The 15,489-nt window shown below is 43.3% G+C and overlaps 14 non-coding genes and 1 pseudogene across 14 annotated transcripts; all 15 read right to left on the bottom strand.

Annotated features, from left to right (window-relative positions):
• Nucleotides 1-664: 664 nt before the first annotated feature.
• Nucleotides 665-783, bottom strand: LOC130936976 (5S ribosomal RNA; annotated as a pseudogene).
• A 187-nt stretch (nucleotides 784-970) lies between these two features.
• LOC130938773 (5S ribosomal RNA) lies at nucleotides 971-1,089 on the bottom strand. Its single transcript, XR_009069921.1, has one exon. It is a non-coding gene; the product is annotated as a 5S ribosomal RNA (ribosomal RNA).
• A 186-nt stretch (nucleotides 1,090-1,275) lies between these two features.
• Nucleotides 1,276-1,394, bottom strand: LOC130937099 (5S ribosomal RNA). The gene has a single exon (XR_009068333.1). It is a non-coding gene; the product is annotated as a 5S ribosomal RNA (ribosomal RNA).
• Nucleotides 1,395-1,574: 180 nt separating this feature from the next.
• Nucleotides 1,575-1,693, bottom strand: LOC130938889 (5S ribosomal RNA). Its single transcript, XR_009070030.1, has one exon. It is a non-coding gene; the product is annotated as a 5S ribosomal RNA (ribosomal RNA).
• Nucleotides 1,694-1,878: 185 nt separating this feature from the next.
• On the bottom strand, nucleotides 1,879-1,997 carry LOC130938853 (5S ribosomal RNA). Its single transcript, XR_009069996.1, has one exon. It is a non-coding gene; the product is annotated as a 5S ribosomal RNA (ribosomal RNA).
• A 182-nt stretch (nucleotides 1,998-2,179) lies between these two features.
• Nucleotides 2,180-2,298, bottom strand: LOC130938696 (5S ribosomal RNA). Its single transcript, XR_009069851.1, has one exon. It is a non-coding gene; the product is annotated as a 5S ribosomal RNA (ribosomal RNA).
• A 182-nt stretch (nucleotides 2,299-2,480) lies between these two features.
• LOC130938844 (5S ribosomal RNA) lies at nucleotides 2,481-2,599 on the bottom strand. Its single transcript, XR_009069988.1, has one exon. It is a non-coding gene; the product is annotated as a 5S ribosomal RNA (ribosomal RNA).
• A 188-nt stretch (nucleotides 2,600-2,787) lies between these two features.
• Nucleotides 2,788-2,906, bottom strand: LOC130938994 (5S ribosomal RNA). Its single transcript, XR_009070128.1, has one exon. It is a non-coding gene; the product is annotated as a 5S ribosomal RNA (ribosomal RNA).
• A 188-nt stretch (nucleotides 2,907-3,094) lies between these two features.
• On the bottom strand, nucleotides 3,095-3,213 carry LOC130938979 (5S ribosomal RNA). The gene has a single exon (XR_009070114.1). It is a non-coding gene; the product is annotated as a 5S ribosomal RNA (ribosomal RNA).
• Nucleotides 3,214-3,395: 182 nt separating this feature from the next.
• Nucleotides 3,396-3,514, bottom strand: LOC130938839 (5S ribosomal RNA). The gene has a single exon (XR_009069983.1). It is a non-coding gene; the product is annotated as a 5S ribosomal RNA (ribosomal RNA).
• A 3,685-nt stretch (nucleotides 3,515-7,199) lies between these two features.
• On the bottom strand, nucleotides 7,200-7,307 carry LOC130937321 (small nucleolar RNA R71). The gene has a single exon (XR_009068543.1). It is a non-coding gene; the product is annotated as a small nucleolar RNA R71 (small nucleolar RNA).
• Nucleotides 7,308-13,642: 6,335 nt separating this feature from the next.
• LOC130938869 (5S ribosomal RNA) lies at nucleotides 13,643-13,761 on the bottom strand. Its single transcript, XR_009070011.1, has one exon. It is a non-coding gene; the product is annotated as a 5S ribosomal RNA (ribosomal RNA).
• A 182-nt stretch (nucleotides 13,762-13,943) lies between these two features.
• Nucleotides 13,944-14,062, bottom strand: LOC130937076 (5S ribosomal RNA). The gene has a single exon (XR_009068311.1). It is a non-coding gene; the product is annotated as a 5S ribosomal RNA (ribosomal RNA).
• Nucleotides 14,063-14,244: 182 nt separating this feature from the next.
• Nucleotides 14,245-14,363, bottom strand: LOC130937168 (5S ribosomal RNA). Its single transcript, XR_009068398.1, has one exon. It is a non-coding gene; the product is annotated as a 5S ribosomal RNA (ribosomal RNA).
• A 184-nt stretch (nucleotides 14,364-14,547) lies between these two features.
• LOC130938914 (5S ribosomal RNA) lies at nucleotides 14,548-14,666 on the bottom strand. The gene has a single exon (XR_009070053.1). It is a non-coding gene; the product is annotated as a 5S ribosomal RNA (ribosomal RNA).
• Nucleotides 14,667-15,489: the final 823 nt, after the last annotated feature.

Genomic DNA, 15,489 nt, shown 5'->3' on the forward strand with positions numbered 1-15,489 from the left:
CTAGGCATGGTCGAATGGCCAGCCTCCCAAAGAGGGTTCAATCATCAAAACATGATCAAAAGATGAAAATACAATAGTAAAAGGTCCTACTTATAGAGAACTAGTAGCCTAAGGTTTACAAAGATGAGTAAATGACATAAAAGTCCACTTCCGGGCCCACTTGGTGTGTGCTTGGGCTGAGCAGTGAAGCATTTTTGTGCAGAGACTCTTCTTGGAGTTAAACGCCAGCTTTTATGCCAGTTTGGGCGTTTAACTCCCATTTTGGTGCCAATTCCGGCGTTTAACGCTGGGAAATCTGAAGGTGACTTTGAACGCCGGTTTGGTCCATCAAATCTTGGACAAAGTATGGACTATCATATATTGCTGGAAAGCCCAGGATGTCTACTTTCCAACGCCGTTGAGAGCGCGCCAATCGGGCTTCTGTAGCTCCAGAAAATCCACTTCGAGTGCAGGGAGGTCAGAATCCAACAGCATCTGCAGTCCTTTTCAGTCTCTGAATCAGATTTTTGCTCAGGTCCCTCAATTTCAGCCAGAAAATACCTGAAATCACAGAAAAACACACAAACTCATAGTAAAGTCCAGAAAAGTGAATTTTAACTAAAAACTAATAAAAATCTACTAAAAACTAAACCAAATATACTAAAAACATACTAAAAACAATGCCAAAAAGCGTACAAATTATCCGCTCATCAGTCACCCATCCTAGTACTACTCACGCCCAAGCACGCTTAACTGCAGAGTTCTGATGGGATCCGGTGCATTAGTGCTGGTATCGTCGCACCTATTATTGTTCGCAAACACAATTTTCTTAACCATGCAGCGCGAGAGAGCATAACACTATCCACGAAGCCTTGCGGGTACTGTAGGTGCCAGCCGAGGATGAGGCCATTGCGGCTCGCCCTTAGGTGGCCTACTCGGGATAGCGTCATTTAGAGAATGAGGGTCGGCACGACGTAAAAAAAAAAAAAAAGAGGTGCAACACGAGGACTTCCTAGGAGGTCACCCATCCTAGTACTACTCTCGCCCAAGCACCCTTAACTGTGAAGTTCTGATGGGATCCGGTGGATTAGTGCTGGTATGATCGCACCTAGTATAGTTTGCACACACAATTTTCTTAACCATGCGGTGTGAGAGAGCATAACACTATCCGCGAAGCCTTGCGGGTACTGTAGGTGCCAGCCGAGGATGAGGCCATTGCTGCTCGCCCTTAGGTGGCCTACTCGGGATAGCGTCATTTAGAGAATGAGGGTCGGCAGGACGTAAAAAAAAAAAAAAGAGGTGCAACACGAGGACTTCCCAAGAGGTCACCCATCCTAGTACTACTCTCGCCCAAGCACGCTTAACTGTGGAGTTCTGATGGGATCCGGTGCATTAGTGCTGGTATGATCGCACCTATTATAGTTCGCACACACAATTTTCTTAACCATGCGGTGCGAGAGAGCATAACACTATCCGCGAAGCCTTGCGGGTACTATAGGTGCCAGCCGAGGATGAGGCCATTGCGGCTCGCCCTTAGGTGGCCTACTCGGCATAGCGTCATTTAGAGAATGAGGGTCGGCACGACGTAAAAAAAAAAGGTGCAACACGAGGACTTCCCAGGAGATCACCCATCCTAATACTACTCTCGCCCAAGCACGCTTAACTACGGAGTTCTGACGGGATTCGGTGGATTAGTGCTGGTATGATCGCACCTATTATAGTTTGCACACACAATTTTCTTAACCATGCGGCGCGAGAGAGCATAACACTATCCGCGAAGCCTTGCGGGTACTGTAGGTGCATGCCGAGGATGAGGCCATTGCGGCTCGCCCTTAGGTGTCCTACTCGGAATAGTGTCATTTAGAGAATGAGGGACGGCACGACGTAAAAAAAAAAAAAGAGGTGCAACACGAGGACTTTCAAGGAGGTCACCCATCCTAGAACTACTCTCACCCAAGCACGCTTAACTACGGAGTTCTGATGGGATCCGGTGCATTAGTGCTGGTATGATCGCACCTATTATAGTTCGCACACACAATTTTCTTAACAATGTGGCGCGAGAGAGCATAACACTATCGACGAAGCCTTGCGGGTACTGTAGGTGCCTGCCGAGGATGAGGCCATTGCTGCTCGCCCTTAGGTATCCTACTCGGGATAACGTCATTTAGAGAATGAGGGTCGGCACGACGTAAAAAAAAAAGAGGTGCAACACGAAGACTTTCCAGGAGGTCACCCATCCTAGTACTACTCTCGTCCAAGCACGCTTAACTGCGGAGTTCTGATGGGATCCGGTGTATTAGTGCTGGTATGATCGCACCTATTATAGTTTGCACACTCAATTTTCTTAACCATGCGGCGCGAGAGAGCATAACACTATCCGCGAAGCCTTGCGTGTACTGTAGGTGCATGCCGAGGATGAGGCCATTGCGGCTCGCCCTTAGGTGTCCTACTCGGGATAGTGTCATTTAGAGAATGAGGGACGGCACGACGTAAAAAAAAAAGAGGTGCAACACGAGGACTTTCAAGGAGGTCACCCATCCTAGAACTACTCTCACCCAAGCACGCTTAACTGCGGAGTTCTGATGGGATCCGGTGCATTAGTGCTGGTATGATCGCACCTATTATAGTTCGCACACACAATTTTCTTAACCATGTGGCGCGAGAGAGCATAACACTATCGGCGAAGCCTTGCAGGTACTGTAGGTGCCTGCCGAGGATGAGGCCATTGCGGATCGCCCTTAGGTGTCCTACTCGGGATAGTGTCATTTAGAGAATGAGGGACGGCACGACGTAAAAAAAAAAAAAAAAGAGGTGCAACACGAGGAATTTCAAGGAGGTCACCCATCCTAGAACTGCTCTCACCCAAGCACGCTTAACTGCGGAGTTCTGATGGGATCTGGTGCATTAGTGCTGGTATGATCGCACCTATTATAGTTTGCACACACAATTTTCTTAACCATGCGGCGCGAGAGAGCATAACACTATCCGTGAAGCCTTGCGGGTACTGTAGGTGCATGCCGAGGATGAGGCCATTGCGGCTCGCCTTTAGGTGTCCTACTCGGGATAGTGTCATTTAGAGAATTAGAAACGGCACGACGTAAAAAAAAAAAAAAAAGAGGTGCAACACGAGGACTTTCAAGGAGGTCACCCATCCTAGAACTACTCTCACCCAAGCACACTTAACTGCGGAGTTCTGATGGGATCCGGGGCATTAGTGCTGGTATGATCGCACCTATTATAGTTCGCACACACAATTTTCTTAACCTTGCGGCACGAGAGAGCATAACACTATCCGCGAAGCCTTGCGGGTACTATAGGTGCCTGCCGAAGATGAGGCCATTGCGGCTCTCCCTTAGGTGTCTTACTCGGGATAGCGTCATTTAGAGAATGAGGGTCAGCACGACGTAAAAAAAAAAGAGGTGCAACACGAAGACTTTCCAGGAAGTCACCCATCCTAGTACTACTCTCGTCCAAGCACGCTTAACTGCGGAGTTCTGATGGGATCCGGTGGATTAGTGCTGGTATGATCGCACCTATTATAGTTTGCACACACAATTTTCTTAACCATGCGGCGCGAGAGAGCATAACACTATCCGCGAAGTCTTGCGGGTACTGTAGGTGCATGCCGAGGATGAGGCCATTGCGGATCGCCCTTAGGTGTCCTACTCGGGATAGTGTCATTTAGAGAATGAGGGACGGTGATGAGCGGATAATTTGCACGCTTTTTGGCATTGTTTTTAGTATGTTTTTAGTATATTTGGTTTAGTTTTTAGTATATTTTTATTAGTTTTTAGTTAAAATTCACTTTTCTGGACTTTACTATGAGTTTGTGTGTTTTTCTGTGATTTCAGATATTTTCTGGCTGAAATTGAGGTACCTGAGCAAAAATCTGATTCAGAGACTGAAAAGGACTGTAGATGCTGTTGGATTCTGACCTCCCTGAACTCGAAGTGGATTTTATGGAGCTACAGAAGCCCAATTGGCGCGCTTTCAACGGCGTTAGAAAGTAGACATCTTGGGCTTTCCAGCAATATATGATAGTCCATACTTTGCCCAAGATTTGATGGCCCAAACCGGCGTTCAAAGTCACTTTCAGAAATTCCAACGTTAAACGCCGGAACTGGCACCAAAGTGGGAGTTAAACGCCCAAACTGGCACAAAAGCTGGCGTTTAACTCCAAGAAGAGTCTCTACACGAAAATGCTTCATTGCTCAGCCCAAGCACACACCAAGTGGGCCCGGAAGTGGATTTTTATGTCATTTACTCATCTTTGTAAACCTTAGGCTACTAGTTTTCTATAAATAGGACCTTTTACTATTGTATTTTCATCTTTTGATCATGTTTTTATGATTGAACCCTCTTTGGGAGGCTGGCCATTCGGCCATGCCTAGACCTTGTTCTTATGTATTTTCAACGGTGGAGTTTCTACACACCATAGATTAAGGTGTGGAGCTCTGCTGTACCTCGAAGTATTAATGCAATTACTATTGTTCTTCTATTCAATTCCGCTTGTTCTTGTTCTAAGATATCACTTGTTCTTCAACTTGATGAATGTGATGATCCGTGACACTCATCATCATTCTCACCTATGAACGTGTGCCTGACAACCACTTCCGTTCTACCTTAGATTGGGTGAATATCTCTTGGATTCCTGATACACGATGCATGGTTGATCGCCTGACAACTGAGTGCTCGCCTGACAACCGAGCCAGCCATTCCGTGAGATCAGAGTCTTCGTGGTATAGGCTAGAACTGATGGCGGCATTCAAGAGAATCCGGAAGGTCTAACCTTGTCTGTGGTATTCTGAGTAGGATTCAATGATTGAATGACTGTGACGTGCCTCAAACTCCTGAGGGCGGGGTGTTAGTGACAGACGCAAAAGAATCAATGGATTCTATTCCGGCCTGATCGAGAACCGACAGATGGATAGCCGTGCCGTGACAGGGTGCGTTGAACATTTCCACTGAGAGGATGGGAGGTAGCCACTGACAACGGTGAAACCCTTGCATAAGCTTGCCATGGAAAGGAGTAAGAAGGATTGGATGAAGACAGTAGGAAAGCAGAGAGACGGAAGGGACACAGCATCTTCATGCGCTTATCTGAAATTCCCACCAATGAATTACATAAGTATCTCTATCCTTATCTTCATGTTTCATTCATCATCTATAACCATTTGAGTCTGCCTAACTAAGATTTACAAGGTGACCATAGCTTGCTTCATACCAACAATCTCCGTGGGATCGACCCTTACTCGCGTAAGGTTTATTACTTGGACGACCCAGTGCACTTGCTGGTTAGTTGTGCGGAGTTGTGATGAAGAGTTGAGATTGCAATGAGCATACCATGTTGATGGCGCCATTGATGATCACAATTTCGTGCACCAAGTTTTTGACGCCGTTGCTGGGGATTGTTTCGTATATGGACAACTGACGGTTCATCTTGTTGCTTAGATTAGGTATTTTTCAGAGTTCTTAAGAATGAATTCTAGTGTTTCAAGGTGATGTTCTTATCATGACCAAAGCTGATTGATTATCATCAATTTAGCTCTTGAATGTAATGTCCTGCTGAAGCTTGGCTAGCCATGTCTAATTCCTTTAGACTGAAGCCTTAGACTAACATTGCATGATTCCTGGAATTCTCATTAAGAATTTTGATACCTTTATTTTCTTCTTCCACTTAATTTTCGGAAAATCCAAAAAAAAAATTTTCAAAATCATAAAAACCAAAAATATTTTATGTTTCTTGTTTGAGTCTAGTGTCTAATTTTAAGTTTGGTGTCTTGCATGCATTGTTTATTTGATCTTGGTTCTATTTTCAAGTCAATAGTACAGGGAACTGAAGATTCAGAACATGCAGCAGAGGAATTACACAGAAAAAGCTGGGCGTTCAAAACGCCCAGTGAAGAAGGACAGACTGGCGTTTAAACGCCAGCCAGGGTACCTGGTTGGGCGTTTAACTCCCAAAAAGGTAGTGCATTGGGCGTTAAACGCCAGAATGTGCACCATTCTGGGCGTTTAATGCCAGGATGGCACAAGGGGGAGGATTTTGTTTTCAAATCAATTTTTTCAAGTTTTCAAAGTTTTTCAAAATCAAATCTTTTTCAAATCGTATCTTTTCAATCAAATGTTTTCAAAATCAATTTCTTTCCTTTTTCAAAGATACTTGCTATCAATTAATGATTTGATTCAACATTTCAAGTATGCTGCCTTTTCTGTTGAGAAAGGTTTAATGTTTGAATCATATCTTTTCTTGTTAGGTAAGTCATTAATTTTTAAAATCAAATCTTTTTAAAATTGTTTTCAAATCATATCTTCTCAATCATATCTTTTTAATCACATCTTTTTCAAAACAGTTTTCAATCATATCTTTTTGATTTCTAATTTCAAAATCTTTTTCAAAAATCACTTAATTTCTTTTCCACTCTTAGTTTTCGAAAATCAATTAAAGTTTTTCAAAATGTTTTTTTAAAATCTTTTTAATTTAAATTTTCAAAATTTCTTCCCCTCTTCTCGCATCCTTCTATTTATGGAGTACCACTCCTCCTCAATGCACAATTCGAACTCTATCTGACTAAGTTCGAATTCTTCTACCTCTTCCTTCTAATTTTCTTTTTCTCTGACACCTCAAGGAATCTCTATACTGTGACATAGAGGATTCCATAGTTTCTTGTTCTCTTCTCTTTCATATGAGCAGGAACAAAGACAAAGGCATTCTTGTTGAAGCTGACCCTGAACCTGAAAGGACTTTGAAGCGAAAGCTAAGAGAAGCTAAGGCACAACTCTCTGCAGAGGACCTAACAGAAATCTTCAAAGAAGAAGAACACATGGCAGCCGAAAACAACAACAATGCAAGGAAGGTGCTTGGTGACTTTACTGCACCTACTCCCGACTTCTATGGGAGAAGCATCTCTATCCCTGCCATTGGAGCAAACAACTTTGATCTTAAGCCTCAATTAGTTTCTCTAATGCAACAGAATTGCAAGTTTCATGGACTTCCATTGGAAGATCCTCATCAGTTCTTAGCTGAATTCTTGCAAATCTGTGACACTGTCAAGACTAATGGGGTTGAACCTGAGGTCTACAGACTTATGCTATTCCCTTTTGCTGTAAGAGACAGAGCTAGGACATGGTTGGACTCACAACCTAAAGAAAGCCTGGACTCATGGGAAAAGCTAGTCAATGCCTTCTTGGCAAAGTTCTTTCCACCTCAAAAATTGAGTAAGCTTAGAGTGGAAGTCCAAACCTTCAGACAGAAGGATGGAGAATCCCTCTATGAAGCTTGGGAAAGATACAAACAATTGATCAGAAAATGTCCTTCTGACATGCTTTCTGAATGGAGCATCATAGGTATTTTCTATGATGGTCTCTCTGAACTGTCCAAGATGTCTTTGGATAGCTCTGCTCGAGGATCTCTTCATTTGAAAAAGACGCCTATAGAAGCTCAAGAACTAATTGAAATGGTTGCAAATAACCAATTCATGTACACTTCTGAAAGGAATCCTGTGAACAATGGGACAAATCAGAAGAAAGGAGTTCTTGAGATTGATACTCTGAATGCCATTCTGGCTCAGAACAAGATATTGACTCAACAAGTCAATTTGATTTCTCAAAGTCTGTCTGGAATGCAAAATGCACCAAGCAGTACTAAGGATGCTTCATCTGAAGAAGAAGCCCATGATCCTGAGAACCCTTCAATGGAAGAGGTGAATTACCTAGGAGAACCCTATGGAAACACCTATAATTCTTCATGGAGAAATCATCCAAATTTCTCATGGAAGGATCAACAGAGACCTCAACAAGGTTTCAACAACAATAATGGTGGAAGAAACAGGTTTAGCAATGGCAAGCCTTTTCCATCATCTTCTCAGCAACAGACAGAGAATTCTAAGCAGAACAACTCTGACTTAGCAACCATGGTCTCTGATCTAATCAAAACTACTCAAAGTTTCATGACTGAAACAAGGTCTTCCATTAGGAATTTGGAGGCACAAGTGGGACAGCTGAGCAAGAAAATTACTGAACTCCCTCCTAGTACTCTTCCAAGCAATACAGAAGAAAATCCAAAAGGAGAGTGCAAGGCCATCAACATGGCCGAATTTGGAGAGGAAGGAGAGGAAGTGAACGCCACTGAGGAAGACCTCAATGGGCGTGCACTAGCCTCCAATGAGTTCCCTAATGAGGAACCATGGAAATCTGAGGCTCAAAATGAGACCATAGAGATTCCATTGGACTTACTTCTGCCTTTCATGAGCTCTGATGAGTATTCCTCCTCTGAAGAGGATGAGTATGTCACTGAAGAGCAAGTTGCTAAATACCTTGGAGCAATCATGAAGCTAAATGACAAGTTATTTGGAAATGAGACTTGGGAGAACGAACCTCCTTTGCTCACCAAAGAACTGGATGACTTGTCTAGGCAGAAATTACCTCAAAAGAGACAAGACCCTGGGAAGTTTTCACTACCTTGTACCATAGGCACCATGACCTTCAAGAAGGCCCTGTGTGACTTAGGGTCAAGTGTAAACCTCATGCCTCTCTCTGTAATGGAGAAGCTAGGGATCTTTGAGGTACAAGCTGCAAGAATCTCACTAGAGATGGCAGACAATTCAAGAAAACAAGCTTATGGACTTGTAGAAGATGTTCTGGTAAAGATTGAAGGCCATTACATCCCTGCTGATTTCATAGTCCTAGAGACTGGGAAGTGCATGGATGAATCCATCATCCTTGGCAGACCCTTCCTTGCCACAGCAAAGGCTGTGATTGATGTTGATGGAGGTGAACTGATCATTCAAGTGAATGAAGAATCCTTTGTGTTTAAGGCTCAAGGATATCCCTCTGTCACCATGGAGAGGAAGCATGAAGAGCTTCTCTCAAATCAGAGTCAAACAGAGCCCCCACAGTCAAACTCTAAGTTTGGTGTTGGGAGGCCACAACCAAACTCTAAGTTTGGTGTTGAACCCCCACATTTAAACTCTAAGTTTGGTGTTGGGAGGTTCCAACATTGCTCTGAGAAAATGTGAGGCTCCATGAAAGCCCTCTGTCAAGCTACTGACATTAAAGAAGCGCTTGTTGGGAGGCAACCCAATGTTATATTTTACATATTTTCCTTTGTTATTTTATTTTATTCTGTAGGTTGATGATCATGAGAAGTCACAAAATCAATTGAAAAAGCAAGAACAGAATGAAAAACAGGAAGAAAAACAGCACACGCTGGAGGAAGAACTTACTGGCGTTTAAACGCCAGTAAGGCTAGCAGGTGGGCGTTTAACGCCCAGTCTGGCACCATTCTGGGTGTTTAACGCCAGAAAGGGGCACCAGACTGGCGTTAAATGCCAGGAAAGGGCAAGAACCTAGCGTTAAACGCCAGAAATGGGCACCAGCCCGGCGTTTAACGCCAGAATTGGCTCAAAACGCATTTTTTCATGCCATTTGGTGCAGGGATGACTTTTCCTTGACACCTCAGGATCTGTGGACCCCACAGGATCCCCACCAACCCCACCAACCCCACCACCCTCTCTCTTCTTCACCCATTCACCAATCACCTCAATACCTCTTCCCCAAAACCCCTCACCTATCAAATCCCATCTTTCTCTTCACCACTCACATCCATCCTTCATAAAACCTCACCTACCTCACCATTCAAATTCAAACCACTTTCCCTCCCAAACTCACCCTCCCATAGCCGAACCATAACCCTTCCCCCACTCCTATATATACCCATCTTCACTCCTTCATTTTCCCACAACCTAAACACCACTTCTTCCCCTTTTTGGCCGAACACTAAGCCATTCCCTTCTTTCTCATTTCTTCTTCTTCTACTCTCTTCTTTCTTCTTTTGCTCGAGGACGAGCAAACCTTTTAAGTTTGGTGTGGTAAAAACATTGCCTTTTGTTTTTCCATAACCATTTATGGCATCCAAGGCCGGAGAAACCTCTAGAAAGAGGAAAGGGAAGGCAAAAGCTTCCACCTCCGAGTCATGGGAGATGGAGAGATTCATCTCAAGGGTGCATCAAGACCACTTCTATGAAGTTGTGGCCTTGAAGAAGGTGATCTCCGAGGTCCCTTTTTCACTCAAAAAGAGTGAATATCCGGAGATTCGACATGAGATCCGAAGAAGAGGTTGGGAAGTTCTTACCAACCCCATTCAACAAGTCAGAATCTTAATGGTTCAGGAGTTCTATGCCAATGCATGGATCACCAAGAACCATGATCAAAGTGTGAACCCGGATCCAAAGAATTGGCTTACTATGGTTCGGGGAAAATACTTGGATTTTAGTTCGGAAAATGTAAGGTTGGCATTCAACTTGCCTATGATGCAAGGAGATGAACATCCTTACACTAGAAGGGTCAACTTTGATCAAAGGTTTGACCAAGTCCTCACTGACATTTGTGAAGAGGGTACCCAATGGAAGAGAGATTCAAGAGGGAAGCCGATTCAACTAAGAAGGCATGACCTCAAGCCCGTGGCTAGAGGATGGTTGGAGTTTATCCAACGCTCAATCATTCCCACTAGCAACCGGTCCGAAGTTACTCTAGACCGGGCCATCATGATTCATAGCATCATGATTGGAGAAGAAGTAGAAGTTCATGAGGTTATAGCCCAAGAACTCTATAAGGTGGCGGACAAGTCCTCTACCTTGGCAAGGTTAGCCTTTCCTCATCTCATTTGTCACCTCTGTTATTCAGTAGAAGTTGACAAAGAAGGAGACATCCTCATTGATGAGGACAAGCCCATCACTAAGAAAAGGATGGAGCAAACAAGAGACCCTTCTCATCATGAGATCCCTGAGATGCCTCAAGGGATGCACTTTCCTCCACAAGACTATTGGGAGCAACTGAACACCTCCCTAGGAGAATTGAGTTCCAACATGGGACAACTAAGGGTGGAGCACCAAGAACATTCCATCCTCCTCCATGAAATTAGAAAAGATCAAAAAATCATGAGAGAGGAGCAACAAAGACAAGGAAGAGACATTGAGGAGCTCAAGCACTCCATAAGACCTTCAAGAGGAAGAACAAGCCGCCATCACTAAGGTGGACCCGTTCTTTAATCTCCTTGTTCTTTATTTTCTTGTTTTTCGAATTTTCATGCTTATGTTTATCCATGTTTGTGTCTTATGATCATTAGTGTCTTAAGTGTCTATGCCTTAAAGTTATGAATGTCCTATGAATCCATCACCTTTCTTGAATAAAAAAAAATGTTCTTAATTGAAAAAGAAAAAGAATTGCATGAATTTTGAATTTTATAACAGTTTAATTATTTTGATGTGGTGGCAACACTTTTGTTTTCTGAATGCATGCTTAAACAGTGCATATGTCTTTTGAATTTGTGATTCATGAATGTTGGCTCTTGAAAGAATGATGAAAAAGGAGACATGTTACTGAGGATCTGAAAAATCATAAAAATGATTCTTGAAGCAAGAAAAAGCAGTGAATACAAAAAAAAGAGAGAAAAGAGACGAAAAAAAAGAGAGAGAGAGAAAGAAAAAGAAAAGAAAAAGAAAGAAATAAAGTTGTGATCCAAGGCAAGAAGAATGTGCTTAAGAACCCTGGATACCTCTAATTGGGGACTTTAGCAAAGCTGAGTCACAATCTGAAAAGGTTCACCCAATTATGTGTCTGTGGCATGAATGTATCCGGTGGTAATACTGGAAGACAGAGTGCTTTGGGCCACGGCCAAGACTCAATAAGTAGCTGTGTTCAAGAACCATCATACTTAACTAGGAGAATCAATGACATTATCTGGATTCTGAGTTCCTAAAGAAGCCAATCATTCTGAATTTCAAAGGATAAAGTGAGATGCCAAAACTGTTCAGAGGCAAAAAGCTAAAAGCCCCGCTCATCTAATTAATACTGATCTTCATAGATGTTTTTGGAATTCATTGCATATTTTCATCTTTTTATCTTATTTGATTTTCAGTTGCTTGAGGACAAGCAACAATTTAAGTTTGGTGTTGTGATGAGCGGATAATTTGTACGCTTTTTGGCATTGTTTTTAGTATGTTTTTAGTATATTTGGTTTAGTTTTTAGTATATTTTTATTAGTTTTTAGTTAAAATTCACTTTTCTGGACTTTACTATGAGTTTGTGTGTTTTTCTGTGATTTCAGGTATTTTCTGGCTGAAATTGAGGGACCTGAGCAAAAATCTGATTCAGAGACTGAAAAGGACTGTAGATGCTGTTGGATTCTGACCTCCCTGCATTCGAAGTGGATTTTCTGGAGCTACAAAAGCCCAATTGGCGCACTCTCAACGGCGTTAAAAAGTAGACATCCTGGGCTTTCTAGCAATATATGATAGTCCATACTTTGCCCAAGATTTGATGGCCCAAACCGGCGTTCAAAGTCACCTTCAGAAATTCCAGCGTTAAACGCCGGAACTGGCACCAAAGTGGGAGTTAAACGCCCAAACTGGCACAAAAGCTGGCGTTTAACTCCAAGAAGATTCTCTACACGAAAATGCTTCATTGCTCAGCCCAAGCACACACCAAGTGGGCCCGGAAGTGGATTTTTATATCATTTACTCATCTTTGTAAACCTTAGGCTACTAGTTTTCTATAAATAGGACCTTTTACTATTGTATTTTCATCTTTTGATCATGTTTTTATGATTGAACCCTCTTTGGGAGGCTGGCCATTCGGCCATGCCTAGACCTTGTTCTTATGTATTTTCAACGGTGGAGTTTCTACACACCATAGATTAAGGTGTGGAGCTCTGCTGTACCTCGAAGTATTAATGCAATTACTATTGTTCTTCTATTCAATTCCGCTTGTTCTTGTTCTAAGATATCACTTGTTCTTCAACTTGATGAATGTGATGATCCGTGACACTCATCATCATTCTCACCTATGAACGTGTGCCTGACAACCACTTCCGTTCTACCTTAGATTGGGTGAATATCTCTTGGATTCCTGATACACGATGCATGGTTGATCGCCTAACAACCGAGTGCTCGCCTGACAACCGAGCCAGCCATTCCGTGAGATCAGAGTCTTCGTGGTATAGGCTAGAACTGATGGCGGCATTCAAGAGAATCCGGAAGGTCTAACCTTGTCTGTGGTATTCTGAGTAGGATTCAATGATTGAATGACTGTGACGTGCTTCAAACTCCTGAGGGCGGGGCGTTAGTGACAGATGCAAAAGAATCAATGGATTCTATTCCGGCCTGATCGAGAACCGACTGATGGATAGCCGTGCCGTGACAGGGTGCGTTGAACATTTCCACTGAGAGGATGGGAGGTATCCACTGACAACGGTGAAACCCTTGCATAAGCTTGCCATGGAAAGGAGTAAGAAGGATTGGATGAAGACAGTAGGAAAGCAGAGAGACGGAAGGGACACAACATCTTCATGCGCTTATCTGAAATTCCCACCAATGAATTACATAAGTATCTCTATCCTTATCTTCATGTTTCATTCATCATCTATAACCATTTGAGTCTGCCTAACTAAGATTTACAAGGTGACCATAGCTTGCTTCATACCAACAATCTCCGTGGGATCGACCCTTACTCGCGTAAGGTTTATTACTTGGACGACCCAGTGCACTTGCTGGTTAGTTGTGCGGAGTTGTGATGAAGAGTTGAGATTGCAATGAGCATACCATGTTGATGGCGCCATTGATGATCACAATTTCGTGCACCAGACGGCACGAAGTAAAAAAAAAAAAAGGTGCAACACGAGGACTTTCAAGGAGGTCACCCATCCTAGAACTACTCTCACCCAAGCACGCTTAACTGCGGAGTTCTGATGGGATCCGGTGCATTAGTGCTGGTATGATCGCACCTATTATAGTTCGCACAAACAATTTTCTAAACCAGGTGGCGCGAGAGAGCATAACACTATCGGCGAAGCCTTGCAGGTACTGTAGGTGCCTGCCGAGGATGAGGCCATTGCGGCTCGCCCTTAGGTGTCCTACTCGGGATAGCGTCATTTAGAGAATGAGGGTCGGCACGACGTAAAAAAAAAAAAGGTGCAACACGAGGATTTCCCATGAGGTCACCCATCCTAGTACTACTCTCGCCCAAGCACGCTTAACTACGGAGTTCTGATGGGATCCGGTGCATTAATGCTGGTATGATCGCACCTATTATAGTTCGCACACACAATTTTCTTAACCATGCGGCTCGAGAGAGCATAACACTATCCGCGAAGCCTTGCGGGTACTGTAGGTGTATGCCGAGGATGAGGCCATTGCGGCTCGCCCTTAGGTGTTTTACTCGGGATAGCGTCATTTAGAGAATGAGGGTCAGCACGACGTAAAAAAAAAAGAGGTGCAACACGAGGACTTTCCAGGAGGTCACCCATCCTAGTACTACTCTCGCCCAAGCACGCTTAACTACGGAGTTCTGATGGGATCCGGTGCATTAGTGCTGGTATGATCGCACCTATTATAGTTCGCACACACAATTTTCTTAACCATGCGGCGCGAGAGAGCATAACACTATCCGCGAAGCCTTGCGGGTACTGTAGGTGCATGCCGAGGTTGAGGCCATTGCGGCTCGCCCTTAGGTGTCCTACTCGGGATAGCGTCATTTAGAGAATGAGGGTCGGCACGACGTAAAAAAAAAAAAGAGGTGCAACACGAGGACTTCCCAGGAGGTCACCCATCCTAGTACTACTCTCGCCCAAGCACGCTTAACTGCGGAGTTCGGACGGGATCCGGTGGATTAGTGCTGGTATGATCGCACCTATTATAGTTTGCACACAGAATTTTCTTAACCATGCGGCGCGAGAGAGCATAACACTATCCGCGAAGCCTTGCGGGTACTGTAGGGGCATGCCGAGGATGAGGCCATTGCGGCTCGCCCTTAGGTGTCCTACTCGGGATAGTGTCATTTAGAGAATGAGGGACGGCACGACTGATGTGCGGAAAACGATCCGACACAAAACTCACCGGCAAGTATACCGGGTCGCATCAAGTAGTAAAACTCACTGGAGTGAGGTCGATCCCACAGGGATTGATGGATCAAGCAATTTTAGTGGGTGATTAGTTTAGTCAAGCTAACATTTAGAGAATTGTGTGAAATTGTAGCCAAAAGAAAGTAAATGACAATGAATTTAAAGTTGCAGAATGTAAATGGGCAAGTAACTTAAAGGGCAAGAAATGTAAATTGCAAGAATCTTAAATTACAAGAAATATAAAATGCATTAAATGTAAATGGGAGTGGGTGCTGGAAATTAAGGAGAGCAATAGATCAAAGCTTAGAGAAACTTGCAGAAAAAGTAAATCAGATCATGAACAGAAATGTAAAATGCAGAGCACTTGCAGAAGAATTAAATTGCTTGAAAGTAAATTGAATTCAGTGAGAACAGAAAGCAATGAGAACCAAAGATCAAAATCAAGCTCAATGTAAATTAAATTGTAAACTTGCAGCAAAGGAACTTGTAGTAAAGGAGAAATTAAAATCGCAGAAGAAGAAAACAGAGAGAATTCTCAAGGTGAGATTGAAACAGAATTCCTTCAATGCTCAACCCAAGATTCAAAACAGAAATGAAACTAAAGAGAGAGTTTT

Source organism: Arachis stenosperma, chromosome 6, assembly GCF_014773155.1.
Source record: "Arachis stenosperma cultivar V10309 chromosome 6, arast.V10309.gnm1.PFL2, whole genome shotgun sequence".
Taxonomy (NCBI): domain Eukaryota; kingdom Viridiplantae; phylum Streptophyta; class Magnoliopsida; order Fabales; family Fabaceae; genus Arachis; species Arachis stenosperma.